The sequence below is a fragment of the Equus quagga genome, chromosome 6 (genome assembly GCF_021613505.1).
Source record: "Equus quagga isolate Etosha38 chromosome 6, UCLA_HA_Equagga_1.0, whole genome shotgun sequence".
NCBI lineage: Eukaryota > Metazoa > Chordata > Mammalia > Perissodactyla > Equidae > Equus > Equus quagga.
Genome location: NC_060272.1, coordinates 116,634,050 through 116,647,670, shown reverse-complemented (window position 1 = coordinate 116,647,670; position 13,621 = coordinate 116,634,050). Strand labels below are relative to the sequence as shown.

The 13,621-nt window shown below is 44.5% G+C and overlaps 1 long non-coding RNA gene across 1 annotated transcript in view; it reads right to left on the bottom strand.

The window, feature by feature from the left end:
• The window catches only part of LOC124241227 (uncharacterized), a 29,248-nt gene extending 21,259 nt beyond the window's left edge, over positions 1 to 7,989 (bottom strand). The window contains exon 1 of the long non-coding RNA XR_006889149.1: positions 7,914 to 7,989. This is a non-coding gene — a long non-coding RNA (uncharacterized LOC124241227). The remainder of the gene's footprint in view (positions 1 to 7,913) is intronic.
• Positions 7,990 to 13,621: the final 5,632 nt, after the last annotated feature.

The following is a 13,621-nucleotide window of genomic DNA, read 5'->3' as shown; positions in this document are numbered from 1 at the left end:
ACTAGCCTGCACTAATTTAAAAAGCAGAAGGAAAAAAAAAGTCATAGCCAAGTTACATAACAGTCAGCAGGATTCACGTGCCAAAGTTACTCCCTCCCTGAGGCAAGGCTGGAACGGGCCTCATCCACATTAGAGGGTTCGGCACAAGTCAAAGAAAAGGTCACAGAATCCGCTCCCACCTTCCCAAAAAGAGTCTCCTGTGGAAAGTTTGCCTTCCCAACTGAATTTCATGGAGAGAGACCCTAGCCTTTTCTGACCTGGAACCAGAAGTACTATTTGGACAGTTGTCATTATCAACCCCAAAATAACTTATTCAAGCTTCTTCCTTATGACTCTTTACAATTTTCTTTACCTCTCTGAAAAGATGTGTTAAAACATCTCCTACTACGATTATATATTTGATAATTCCTCCTCGGAGTTCAATTTGTGCCTTTTATTTCAGGCTGTTATTGGGTACATGTTAGAATTATTATATTTGTATAATAATCTATATCCCTAATCATGAATTTTGCCCTAAAGTCTGGTATAAATGTAATTCCATCTTTTTTTCTTGGTCTGATCGTTCTTTTGCCTTTGTTTTTTTTCTCTGCCCTTATATTTTAGGTGAGTCTCATAAACCACGTAGATTTTTATTTTTTCATCCAAGTTAACCATCTCTGTGTTTTAACTGACACATTTAGTCCATTTATATTTACTTAGGATTTATTTCTGCCATCTTATTTTGGGCTTTGTATATACCTTGCTATTTAGGATCTTTGCTTACCTTTTACCTGCCTTTTACTGCCCTGATCAAGTTTTCTTTATTTCCTCTTTTCCTTTTCTACTGCTTTGGCAATTATACATCTCACTTGTTACCCTTCCTCTCAGATGTTACCCTTACATTTTTATCACACATCCTCGACTTTAAAAACTATTTAGCATCTCTACCCACCTACCAGTCTTCAGAGATCTAATCATCTCCCTATCTTCTTACATATTGTTGCCCAATATTTCAGTTCCACATTTTTCTATGCTCTTAAAATTTGTCAATTTCATTGTTATTCCTATAGACAATGCTTGTTTAAATTTAATTTCCCTTCCTGGATCTCACTCTTTGGGTAGATTATCTTATTGACTTTTGGTTTCTCTTGTGCTGTTGAGAAGTCTCCTGTCTGTCTAATCATATTTCCTTTGTAGGAAATAGGTCTTTTCTCTGTGATTGCTTTAAGAACTCATTGGCTTTGGTGTTCTCAATTTCATTACAGTGGACTTAAGGTCTGGATTTATCCTTATTTATTCAGCTCATGGCTTTTTTTGTGCATCCTGAATCTCATGATCTTTATCTTTAACAACTGTTAAACTTTTTGCCTTTGAATATTTCTTCTCTTTCTTTTGTATTCTCCTCTTCTGAAACTCTTATTCTTTCTCATTCTATCTTCCATATCTGCAATTACTCATTCATATGTTTGTCTTTGTGATGCATTCTGAATTGGAATCAAATCTCTCTTCCAGGACATTAATTTTCTGTTTAGCCATATCTAGTCCATTAAAATTAATGACTACAATTATTACTTCTGTAAGTTTTATTTGTTTCTTTTTCAAATATGTATTTTCTTTTTTCATAGTACCTTGTACATTTATTACGTTTTTAATTATTTTATGTCTATAAGCATCCTAAACATACTTATAGTCTCTGTACAATACATCTATTATCTGAAGTTATTGGGAATCTGATCCCAATGTCTGTTCTATCTGTTGATACTCTCTCATGGTGATTGTTTCCCATAAGTTTTGTAATTTTGGAGGGTAAGCTTGTCTTCAGTGTGGCTTTATTTATGGGGATCCTGTGTGGCCTGGGCTGTGACTCAATAGAGAGTTTTGTATTTGGTTCATGACTGCACGGCATCATGGCCTAGAATCACATTTTTATGTTAATATCTCATATCAAATATTCATAGACCATATACATAGCATAAATTCAAACCTCAAACCTAAGTACAGCATTATTAGGTTCTTGGTTCCGAATTCTTGATTCACAGTTGAGAGGCATTTCTTTGTACCCAGATCTCTGGTTAAGACAGACAAATTTTTTTGTTGTCTCCCTGTGCTAATGGCTTCCTTGGCAATGCCTCCATTTGGTCCATGATGGAGCCACAAAGCATAGGTCTCTGCATTCACAATTACTTGCCTTTCCAGTTCAAGTTCCCAAGATAACCAATGTAGTCTCTATGTCGTTAGACTAAATGTGGCTGGCTTATCTCAGGTTAGGAATCCATATCCAATACAATTAGCTGTAGACACTGACAGGGTCTCTTAGCACTTAAGGAACTTCCTTTGGGGCTGTTCTGGACAGAGAACTTCTCTAGAAAGAAGGCCTAGAGGAACGTAGGAAATGATCGTTGGAGGAAATAATTAGCACTCTGCAACCAATAACTTTTCTCAAATACTTCTCTTGTATGAGCTCTGCCCTCGGTGATTGTATAGCCTCCACTATGGGCATAAAATTGTTAAGTGTAAGAGTCTGAACTGTTGCAACCAGGAAGGTGTTGATAGCATCTCCCAGGAAAGATCAAGGTGTGCATGTTTCTGCAAGGCAGTGGAATTTGTTTTCAACTCAGATTAAATTTGGAAGTTACCATTCCACGTAGCACCTAGCCCGGTTCCTGACATAGTAAATATTCAAAAAATATTTGTTGGAACAAAATATCAAACATTTCCTCCACTCTGCAGTAAGGAGATCATGCAGTGCACAGAGGCAGCAGGCAGAAAGTATTGAAAGAGACAGAAAGCTGCACGGCCGTGCCAAGAGAAAAATAAATCTTTCCCAGAGAAATAAGTAAGTCAAAGCAGGCAGTTAGCAAAGAAGACTGGAGGAAAATGACCTCTTTAAAGGCTCACAGCTTCGAGTGGACGTGGAGGGAGCACATACACCATGATGGAGAAGGTTCTTCAGTTCATAAATAAGGGCCCTGTCCCAGGTAGGGACATCCCACACAGACCCTCCCAGCAGGGGATCACCTATGAACTTGAGTGTTACATTAAGATAAATTACAGGGGCCGGCCTGGTGGCGCAGCAGTTAAGTTCACACGTTCTGCTTCTCGGCACCCTGGGGTTCGCCGGTTCGGATCCCGGGTGTGGACATGACACCACTTGGCATGCCATGCTGTGGTAGGCATCCCACATATAAAGTAGAGGAAGATGGGCACGGATGTTAGCTCAGGGCCAGGCTTCCTCAGCAAAAAGAAGAGGACTGGCAGTGGTTAGCGCAGGGCTAATCTTCCTCAAAAGAAGATAAAGTACACCCCACAAAAAACAGAAGCAACTCTGTTAGGAACATCTGCATAACGGATTTAAGGAGAAAGAACTGAAAAAATTTTAAAGAGACCCACTGTGTTAGTTATTTGTACACATTAATACCCATGTTAATAATGTACTAAAATATATGTAGTTGAAATCATCCTGTGGATTCCTTCTTCATACGTTATTTTCGGCTTTCGTTTTTAACACCCAAATTCAAGGATCTCTCCAAATGCTGTTATAAATAGATATGTGGGTTAGCCGAGAGCTGCAGCCAAAGTTTGGGAGCTAAAGAAGCAGTTCCCCCTAAAGGATGCAGCCTTACCCAGGATTTCTTTTTTCTAATTCTGCTACTCATTAGATCGAGCCTACAAATGGAATCTCCAAAAGTTCCTTAGGAAAGTCTTAGGGGTGGCCATCTGGTTGAAAGGGGGAGCTAGCAGACTTGATTTGAAACTTTATGTGTCAAGTACGCCACGTTTCTATTCAAATTGTGTATTTATTAAGCTTGGCTTGGGGAGAACGGAGGTTAGACCTCATCCCCCAAGCTAATCTTTGGTCCCACAGAACCTGGAGACTGAACAGAGGACTCTGTACAAAAAAACTCTGGAGAATAAAACTCAGAACATGAAAAAGATGACTGCAGTGCCAATCCAGGGTCCAGGGCAGCTTTGTAGGCAAAGTGTTGGGCTGTTTTGGCTTTTCAAAACACTCAAACCACCTGTCCCCCAGGATCACAGTGGTGCCATGCTGGCCCATTGCCCGTTCTGATGGACAGAACTCACGACAGGAGACTTCCTTGATGAATTCAATAGAACTCAACTATGTCACAGACCTGGAACATCTAATACCGATAACGACCTCAACATTGAACCTTGGGTTGCTTTCCCAACAGTAGCTCCACAGTTGTTCTCAGATGAAATCAAATTACTGTGGAAAAAATGCATCAGACCTCCCTTCCCACAGCGGGGTGAAAAGGGCAGCTTCCTGGGTTACCACCCGTGGAAAACACCATCTCACCAGCTTACAGGTGGTGTTATTCAAGCATGGGAATGCGTGGAATGTGTCAAATGTGTGTGTCAAATGTGTGTCAAATTAGGTAGCCTCCCTCTTGAAACCGTTAAATCTTTGCATCTCATTGTATGGAGGAATCATAGACGGGGCCACTGATGGGAACCCAGCAACATAACAACTGGAACCAAGCATCTTGATACAGAAACAAGGAGGTGACCAAAAGTGGCCCAAAGGCGGTGACTGAGCCTTGCATGTTTTACCTTCCTTTCCCCAGGTAATTCTTTCCAGAAATGCTACTGGGTGGCAGTCCCCCGCCCCTCTTCCAGCATTCCTGAAAATATTTAAGATATGGGATAAGCACTCAGACTTCAAATTTATATAAGACGCTTAGGTGAAAAGACACTATTCTGTGTATATTGAGCATTCAGAACTCTGGGGCAGCTTCAGGCTGGAAAATACCATTCCACTCCCCTCCCCACTGGTACTCCCTGTGTGGGCACCACAGAGAACCAGAAGGTACACTTGCTGTGGGGCCCCATGACTGGATGTCAGCCCAGAGTGTTGTGAGTCCAGGGACATTTCCTGAGGCCTCATTCAGTTTCCTCTCTCTCAGTATAATTGTGAGAAATAAAGGCAGTAACGACATCAAGCACATACTAAGTAAACCTTTCCATTTCAGGATCCCGTGGTACCTGAGACAATGTCTTGCGGTGGCTTTGTCCTAATCCTCTGCAGTGGGCACTTGTGTTCTTGCTTGCCCAGCTCCCATTCCCTCTTTCTCTGATGAGAGCTCCTCAATTTTCTCCTGGAGAACCTCTCTGCCATTGCTCATGGTTTGGGTGCCCTCCTCTGGCCAACAGCTGAGAATGTGACCCAAGCCAGACCACCTGGAATTGCCCTTCTGGGAATGTGGATCTGAGGCAGGAGGGCACCTGGAGAGAAAACTTTCAGAGCTAATTAAAGTTGGCTCTAAAGGACCTGTCTATCTGTCCCTGTTCTCCACACCCCTGCAGCTGCCCTGATCCTCACTCCTTCCTCAGGTTCTGGGAGCTACTCCCTCTCATTACAGTCAACTATCTGCTTCTTGGCGCCAGCGTGGACTTCTGTTCCTCGAATAATGTGTCTTGGTGCCCCCCTCCCTGCACAGATGAAGAATCCAATTCCCTGCTCATGGGAACCAATGTGGAAGTAGGACGAGAAGCAAGCCTCCAGACTGGCAGACTGTGCCCCGTCCATTGCACCCTCCCAGGGACTCTCTCCTTGGCCTCTTGCCTTCTCCTCCCTGCCACATCATTCTCCGTGTTCCACATCATTCCAACTCGCAAACCATCATCTATTTCAACTCTCAAGTCTCTTTTTCCTCTGGTACCAGGCTATTTTCATAAATCTTTCATTTTAAAATAAATCTTGGTGTCTCATTCACCACAACATTTCTAAAATTCATTCCTCTGCCCCATTCCTCTGCCAACGTGCTCATTCCAGAGGAGGGCCCTTCCCACTTGAATGTTGGCAACATCCCGGCCTCTTGGCTTCCTCTCCTGCCACCTTCCTCTCTCCCAGAGAGAAAATGAGGTTTGGACTTGGGTGGGTTGAAAACCCATCCATGCATGCCATGCATAACATTCCCTTCCTCAGCACTGATGCATTCTGAGACAAAAAGGCCTTTGATAATGTTTCTCTCGGGGTCCATTTGGCGCCATTTTGTGAATTGAGCAGCGTTGGCCAAGTTCCCCCTGCTGGAGAGTGAGCAGTGGTAAATGATGAAGGGCGAGCTCAGTCCCTGCCCATGTCTATGGGCTGCCTATACAGGGGAGCCCTGTGATTTGCCACATCCTCATTCAACCCAGGGGTTGAGGGCATGAACATGGTACATGGTATCTATTCCACCTAAACATGTTTCACCTAATTGAGCCTCTACAAAAATGGCCCTGTTTGGCAGCCAGGGATCGTACCCACCCCTCAGGAAGTGGTTACATATTAGAATTCAGGGTACCTCTTGCAGCTGGGAAACACATTCTACAGGCTGTCCTCTGGGGGCCCATAAGGAATTCACACCTGTGATTAACTTAACTGGCCGCCCGATTTCCCTAAAGCCCTGTACAGATCCAGTTGAGGGAGTAGCTCGCTGGCAATGAACAACTTGAGTTTTTAAAAGAGAAATCAAGGTACAACAGATTCAGGTAATTTAGCATATCACAATAAACACTGTGACTGGAGCTGAGCTGGATTATTGCCGACATACACAACAAAGAGTGGGAATGGATATGTACGACCTAACACCTATTATTAGATTTATGCTGAACATTTTTAAAAGTTTTTCTGGTATGAAATATTGAATTTGCTATTCACAAGAAGTTTCCCATGCTACTTAAAATTAGATTAGTAATTTATTTTTGTGTGGTATTCAGAAGAAGCATGTTGTACAATAGAATGACCACATATGTGGAACATGTGTTTGTGTTTCCGTTGGGAGAAATTATTTTTATAAATGCAGGATGAAGAACCTATTTTTAAATGAATTCTCTTAAACTTAAAATTCATTTTAAAGCTAAGCCCCGACTACCATTATAAAAAGAGAGAGAGAGAGAGAATGTGGGCAGAATTCAACAACTACTTTCATGACTATGTTGCATTAGGTGAGTTCTCTAAATGATCTTTTAAACTCAAGGTTCTGGCTTCAAAACTAGATTTCATTCTCCTCCTTGTCTGTAGTGTACTCTTGTGCCCCCAAAAGTTGAATCATGGGCAGAAGTTTCCAGTATTTTCATTCCCTCCCTGCTTTGAAGTCCATTAATCTTCATGTTGATTTTCCCTCCACCCTCTTGAAAAAATGTATGCGTCCCCAAGATGGAAAGCCAGGAGCTGGCACCTTGGGATGAGATCACATGGAATGGGAATGGCAAGAAAGGCCAGTGCCTGGCCAGTGTGGTAAGCCACCACCACAAACCATGGCCGGCATCTCAAGAAGGGAAGTGAGTCAGTCTTCTGAATTCTGTGGTGATGAGCCCCACAGCTTCTGTCACCCTCTTCCCTCCCTGTGGGTACACGCCTGACCAAGCATGGGGCCTCCTGGTGTGAGGCAGGGCCAGACAGGTGTTCTTTTGTCCTTGACACAACCATGCAAATTGCTGCTCTTGAGTATCAAGTGCTGTCCATAATCTTAATCTAAACTCACTTAAAATCAGCATATTTATTTCCAGTAAAGAGAAATTGAATAATACATGTCTACAGTGGACTATATGGTCAGGTTTTTTTGAAGTGACTTCAGAACAGATGAAATTACTATATACATATGTACATATGAAGAACAAACATGTATATGACTAAATAGGAATCTATTTAGTGTATTTGAGTGAATGCAATTGAATGAATCTATTCATCCGAACATTCCACCCATATAAAAACACACACATGCACATGTATAATGGCTATAGAAAGTCAGACTGATGAGGATGATAATACTACCACTACCAACAGGTATGTGAAGAGTAGCTCAAATTACTAGTCCCAGTTGTCAAGGCATTTATAGTCTAATTAGTTAAACACACACACACATGCACAGACATGCACACACCAGTCATTGAAACCTCAGGATCTTATCTGATTCTTCCCTCTCCTTTACCTTGTGCACCAATTTGGTTCCCAAGGCTTGCTCATTCCAGCTCCATAAATCTCATATTTACCTCTCTGTCTTTTCCTCTTCAACTCTGGCTCTTTCAGGCCCTCTCGCTTCTTCCCAGACTACAGCAGTAGCTTCCTTTCAGGCATGGGATGTTGCCTTTAAGAGTCCACCCACATGGGCAGGGCCGACAGAGGCACACACTCACCCCGCCACCCCCTGCTCTCTCAGCCCGAACAGACTATGTTAATTGATCCCAGTGCCCTTCCACATGGCTGCACAGCCCTTCGCAGCACAGCCCTCCAAGGTCACTACCAATTTATCAGAGTTCTTCTGGAAACAGAATTATTTCCCATCCTGATCTAGGTCCTTTAAAACAAGATTCTTCACCCAGGACTGAGCATCAGCATCACAGGTGCTTGAACAGCACCTAAGATCTAAATCAGGCACGAAAGGTGGGCACGATTTTCGATGTGCACTCTTCACTGAGCACTAAGTATTAAACGAACCCAAACCAGAAAGTTTTGGCCCCTCCAAATCCTCTCTCTCCTCTACTTTTGACACCAGCTGCCTTATAACCCTCACTGATTCCTACTCACATCTACGAATCTTGAACTTTCCCTTGCCAGCTCCTGACATCTTCCATGTGGACCCCAGGTACATTAGGCCAAGACCAATACCAGGACAGATATATCCTCCACGAAGCAGATGTCAGGATGCGATTAGATGTGCAAAGTTTACCAGGGTAAAGACCGATGAGAGAAAGTGTGGAAGGAGCCAGGAGAGGCTGGGAGAGCTGTCATATGGCAATGCAGGTCTGACCCCATGAAAAGGAGAGAGAGAAGGAAGGAAGGTTGGGTGGAAGCCCCTTGACCCGCAGTGCAGTCCTAAGGCAAGTTTGCAAGGCCTTTGGGAAGTCATGGAACCAAGGTCACCCATCAGAGGAGTCTGGTGTCTTAGCATGCCTGCTGTGCTGGGTCACTGGCTGAGAGCAGGCCACAGGAAGCACGGCCTGGGCTCAAACCCAACAACCTCAGGTGACAGCAGTTGAGGCCTCGGCCAATTAATAACTCTCCCCGCAGTTGGAAATCTGAGAGGTGCATTCTCAGAGCTGCCACACCAGGTAACTAACAGCAGCGAGGGCTGCTGGATTTAACAAATGAAAATACAGGACGCCAAGTTAAATTTGAATTTCAGATAAATAACGAATAATTTTTAGTCTAAGTATGTCCCATATACAAATGTCCTATATTTTCTCCAGCAACCCTAACAGCAGCTCTTCTGTACTAGGCTTTCTCTGTCATGATCCTTCATCTTTTCAGTCCTAACAGGTCTCTCCCCCACTGGTCTCTCTCCTACTCAGTCACCCATCCTCCCCACTCCTCTAGATCATCTTCTGGGAACACTATCCTGGTCATGCCACCTCCCCACCCAAGAAACTTCCACTAGCTGCCATGGCTTTCAGAATAAACCTCAAATTCCTCAGGCTGACATTCAGCCTTATTTTGCAACCCTGATTCCCACTGACCTTTACAGCCCCTGCACTCCAATCAGACCAGACCTTGTGGTTATCAAGACACACCCTACAGTTCCAGACATCCTGCTTCTGCTCATGCAAGTTCCCCTCCCTGGAATGCCTTTCCCAGAACAGCCTCCCCCCAGACCTCTGCATTTCCACATTTGACCTGTGCTTCAAAGCCAGCTCAAACACTGCTTTCCCCTTGAAGAGCTAAGCTATGTACACCATTGCCCTGCCCAGAATCCCTGACACCTAGTGACACAGGCAGAAGCCAAAATAACATAGAAAGACATACTTGATGTGCCCTGAATGCCAAGCTTTCCATACAGAGTGGATTTGAGCAAACAACATTTCTCGCTTCCATGTGTGGCATTAATATCAACAGCTCTTGTACAGCCAACAGGGTAAGTCATGCTTTTAGCCCGGGTGCAAATGTTTAATTAATCAGGCCGCCGTCCTTGTCCGCCCTTGACTGGGTTTCCCTGATGATTACCCACCAGAAACTCAGCCCTTTAATGCAAACAATGTCCTGATTAATTTTTTGTGCCTGCACCAGGTTAGGGGAGCAGGTCCTTCATTAGCGAGCCAGCCTGAACTGCATCGTTCGGTCCTGAAAACTCAAACCTCATTTCATAACAAGTGTCTTTCCATCTTCTTGTGTGTCAAACCTTTTCTTAACTCCCTTTCCTTTTTCCTAACTTTGATTTGGGGGAAGGAAGTTTGCATCCAGTGACTATAAAATATTAAATTGTGCTGACTTTAGCGGAGGTGTGCGGTTGACTGGCTGGTGAGTATGTGCCCCCTCCAGGCGCCATGCAGCCTGCGCCCCTTCGCGAGGTGGGGTGTGCCCGCCCTTCGTGAATGGCACAGGCATTCACTGCTTCAGCTCTTGCTCTCTCCCCCACTAGAAAAGGGAGGGAAATCAGATGATGAAATGAAAACCTTTAAATAAAATATCATTCACACAAAGGAAAAGAATTTTCCTCTGGGTCATTATCAGTGGAAACCCAGTGAAAAGATAATAAGCACAAGATTCCTGATTAATTAAACATTTGTGCTCATTGTATGCAATTATTCTGGGGAAAATCAACTCCGGGACATCTGTTTACTCAACCTTGGGCTGAGAAACCCCCGCACTACCTCTGGCCTGCATCTCCAGGCACAGTGTCAAGCGCAGAACTGATAGCGCGTAAGCCCGAGGAATACGCCCACTAATTTTCCAGGTTGGAAACAGATGACCGTGCTTCGTGAGCGATAAATTATGAAGGCTGAGTAAACTCGTAGAGGGTTAATTGGGGAAATCTAAAGTGACGATATATTAATATAATACATATTTACCAGGGTACCTAATCATTTTCTGCTACAATCAGACGTAGATAAACATTTTCATGAATGCTTCCATTGTTTTTGCTTTTTCCTCAGTGAAACCGCATTTCCCACTTTTTCGTTTTCACCCAGTGTCTGAGGCCGTTTGGGCTGCTCTATGAAAATACCACAGACTGGGTAGCTCATAAATAACAGAAATTCATTTCCAGATCTGGAGGCTGGAAGTCTTGGGATCAGGGCGCCAGCACGGTCGGGTGAGCACCGTCTTCTGGGTTGCAGACTGCTGACTTCCTGCTGGGTCCTCACATGGCAGAGGGTCAATGGACCTCTCTGGAGCCTCTCTGAGAGGGCACTAATCCCAGTCGTGAGGGCTCCACCCTCCTGACCTCATCATCTCCCAAAGGCCCCACCTCCTGATACCACCACCTTGGAGGTTAGGATTTTAACATATGCAGTGGGGATGGGGCACAAATATTCAGATCTTAGCACCCAGTTAGGTCTCCAGTTTCAGTGATTTTCCTAATACCACTAAGCCCTTAATTGTCATCTCTGTCTTATCTTCCTCCCGTAGCAGTTGGGGCAGGTTTGTGAGGGCACAGGAACGGGCGGAAGTGGATGCTTCTCCTTTGGTCACTTGAGAAGCAAAACCCACAGGTCATAAACTGAGGATCAAGATTCAAGAGTAGGTTAACCGGGAAGTGAAGCGGAGGCCCAGGAGGTCAAAGGGGAGGAGACTGGGGCAGGAAGGGAGCAAGGACTGGAGACCCACTGGCTGGAATCCAGATGCCTGGAGCAGCTGCGGTGACTCTCTGACAGTAACTGAGACCCCCAGGAGGGGAGTCTGATTCTTAGCCAGAGACCCTTCACTGGAGGTGACCAAGTGAGCACAAATGCTTGAGGAATCGCTAATGACTGGGGGATTCTCCCTGTCTATCCAACACAACGTGCATCTGCTGAGACTCTGGCTCTGGATGTCCTCAGATCTAGCAAGTTGAGAACTCTAAAACCATTAGGTTTCCATGTGAGGAGACATGGGTTACCACCCACTCCTTGACCCTGGTCCTCTCCAGTGAAATGGGTGAATTAATCATACTGTTTTAGGAGGCACAGCAGCAGAGATGTGACTCCGGTACTCCGGTACCTGGTTGATAATCTCCATCTGGCCATAATCGGTGGGAAGAAGAGAGTGGATAGGTAAGCATTATGATGAAAGGCTTTGACAGCATCTTCTCAAACCAGGATGCCCACGAAGGGACGAAATGAAAAAGCAAACAGTGCCCTCCATTTCTCCCACCCCCTAAAAAACAAAAAGAAAATAAGAGGTGACTTGGGTATCCGTGGAGGTAAAACATCTTTTCAAAAAAGAGTATAACTGATGCAGGTGGAGTCTGTGCAGAAGATAGAAATGATCATCTTCCTGAGGTTGTCTATGGGGTGCCAGATTCTAAAGGGCAAGACATCCCAACATACTGGGCCTCCCAGGACTATCTCTGAGTGGTCCTAAATCTCAGATGCCATATGTGTAGATATACCTTCTCCATAAATCCTCTTGCTTATTGTTTCTATTTGTTACGTCCAAGATGCATGGCCACAACTTCCTTTGGTCACCTGACTTGCTGGGATGGGACTACCTCTTGATTTGTGCTCTAGATTCCAGAATGGGGAGAGTTGTTCAGGGTATGCCTTTTTTTCGTTAGTGCCATCAAGTCTGCTAGCGACCCTGTGGACAGCAAAGCAGAACCCTGCCCGGTCTATTTGCAACATCCTCTCATCTTCCAGCACTATATCAGACGATGCTCCACTGCTATTCATAGGGTTTTCATGGACAACTTTTTGGAAATAGGTGGCCAGGTCCTTGTTCCTAGTCTGGCTTAGTCTGGAAGCTCCACTGAAACCTGTCCACCATGGGTGACTCTGCTGGCATTTGAACTATACCAGTGGCATAGCGTTCAGCATCACAGCAACACGCAGCCACCACAGTATGACAACTGACAGACAGGTGGTGTGGTTCCCTAACCTGGAAACAAACCAGGCCCACAGCCAGTGAGAGCACCGAATCTTAACTGCTAGCCCACTAGGGCTGGCTGCATGGTATGTAGCAGAAGATAAAATCAAACCTGTGAAAGAAAGTGGCCAACGGTCCCTGTTCTGGACCTGAACTACTAAGTCTGTCTCAACATACCAATAACTCTTACTCCCATTTGGAGTAATTGCTCTCATAAAGGGTCCACCTTCCCAGAGGTAGACAGGAAGCATGAGATGTTAGGAGCTGGCTCCTCCTAGTTCAGAATAGTCTCCTTTTAGAGTGGATGTTACAAGTTTGATTATGTGGATCTGGGCTAGTTGGAGACAGGACAGGATTAAGGCACTGTATTCCTTTCTATTGTTGCTGTAACAAATGACCACAAACTTAGTAGCTTAAAACAACACCAATTTGTTACTTATAGTTCTGGAGATCAGAGGTCCAAAATAAGACTTCCCAGGCTAAAATCAAGGGGAGACAGGGCTGCATTCCTTTGCAGGCTCTAGGGGAGCGTGCATTTCCTGGCCTTTTCGAGTTTCTCGAGGCAGCCTGCATTCCTGGGCTCATGGCCCTTCCTCTATCGTCAAGAGTACCACTCCAACCTTTGCTTCACTCCTTACATCTCCTTTTTCTATCTTTGACCCTCTTGTCTCCCTCTTATAAGGGCCCTTCTGATTACATTGGGCCCACACAGACAACACAGGACAATCTCCTCATCTCAATATTCGTAACCACATCAGCAAAGTCCCTTTTGCCATGTAAGCTAACATAACCCCAGGTTCCCAGTATTAGAATGTGAACATCTTAGGGGGGATGGGAGGCATTATTCTGTCTAACACAGAC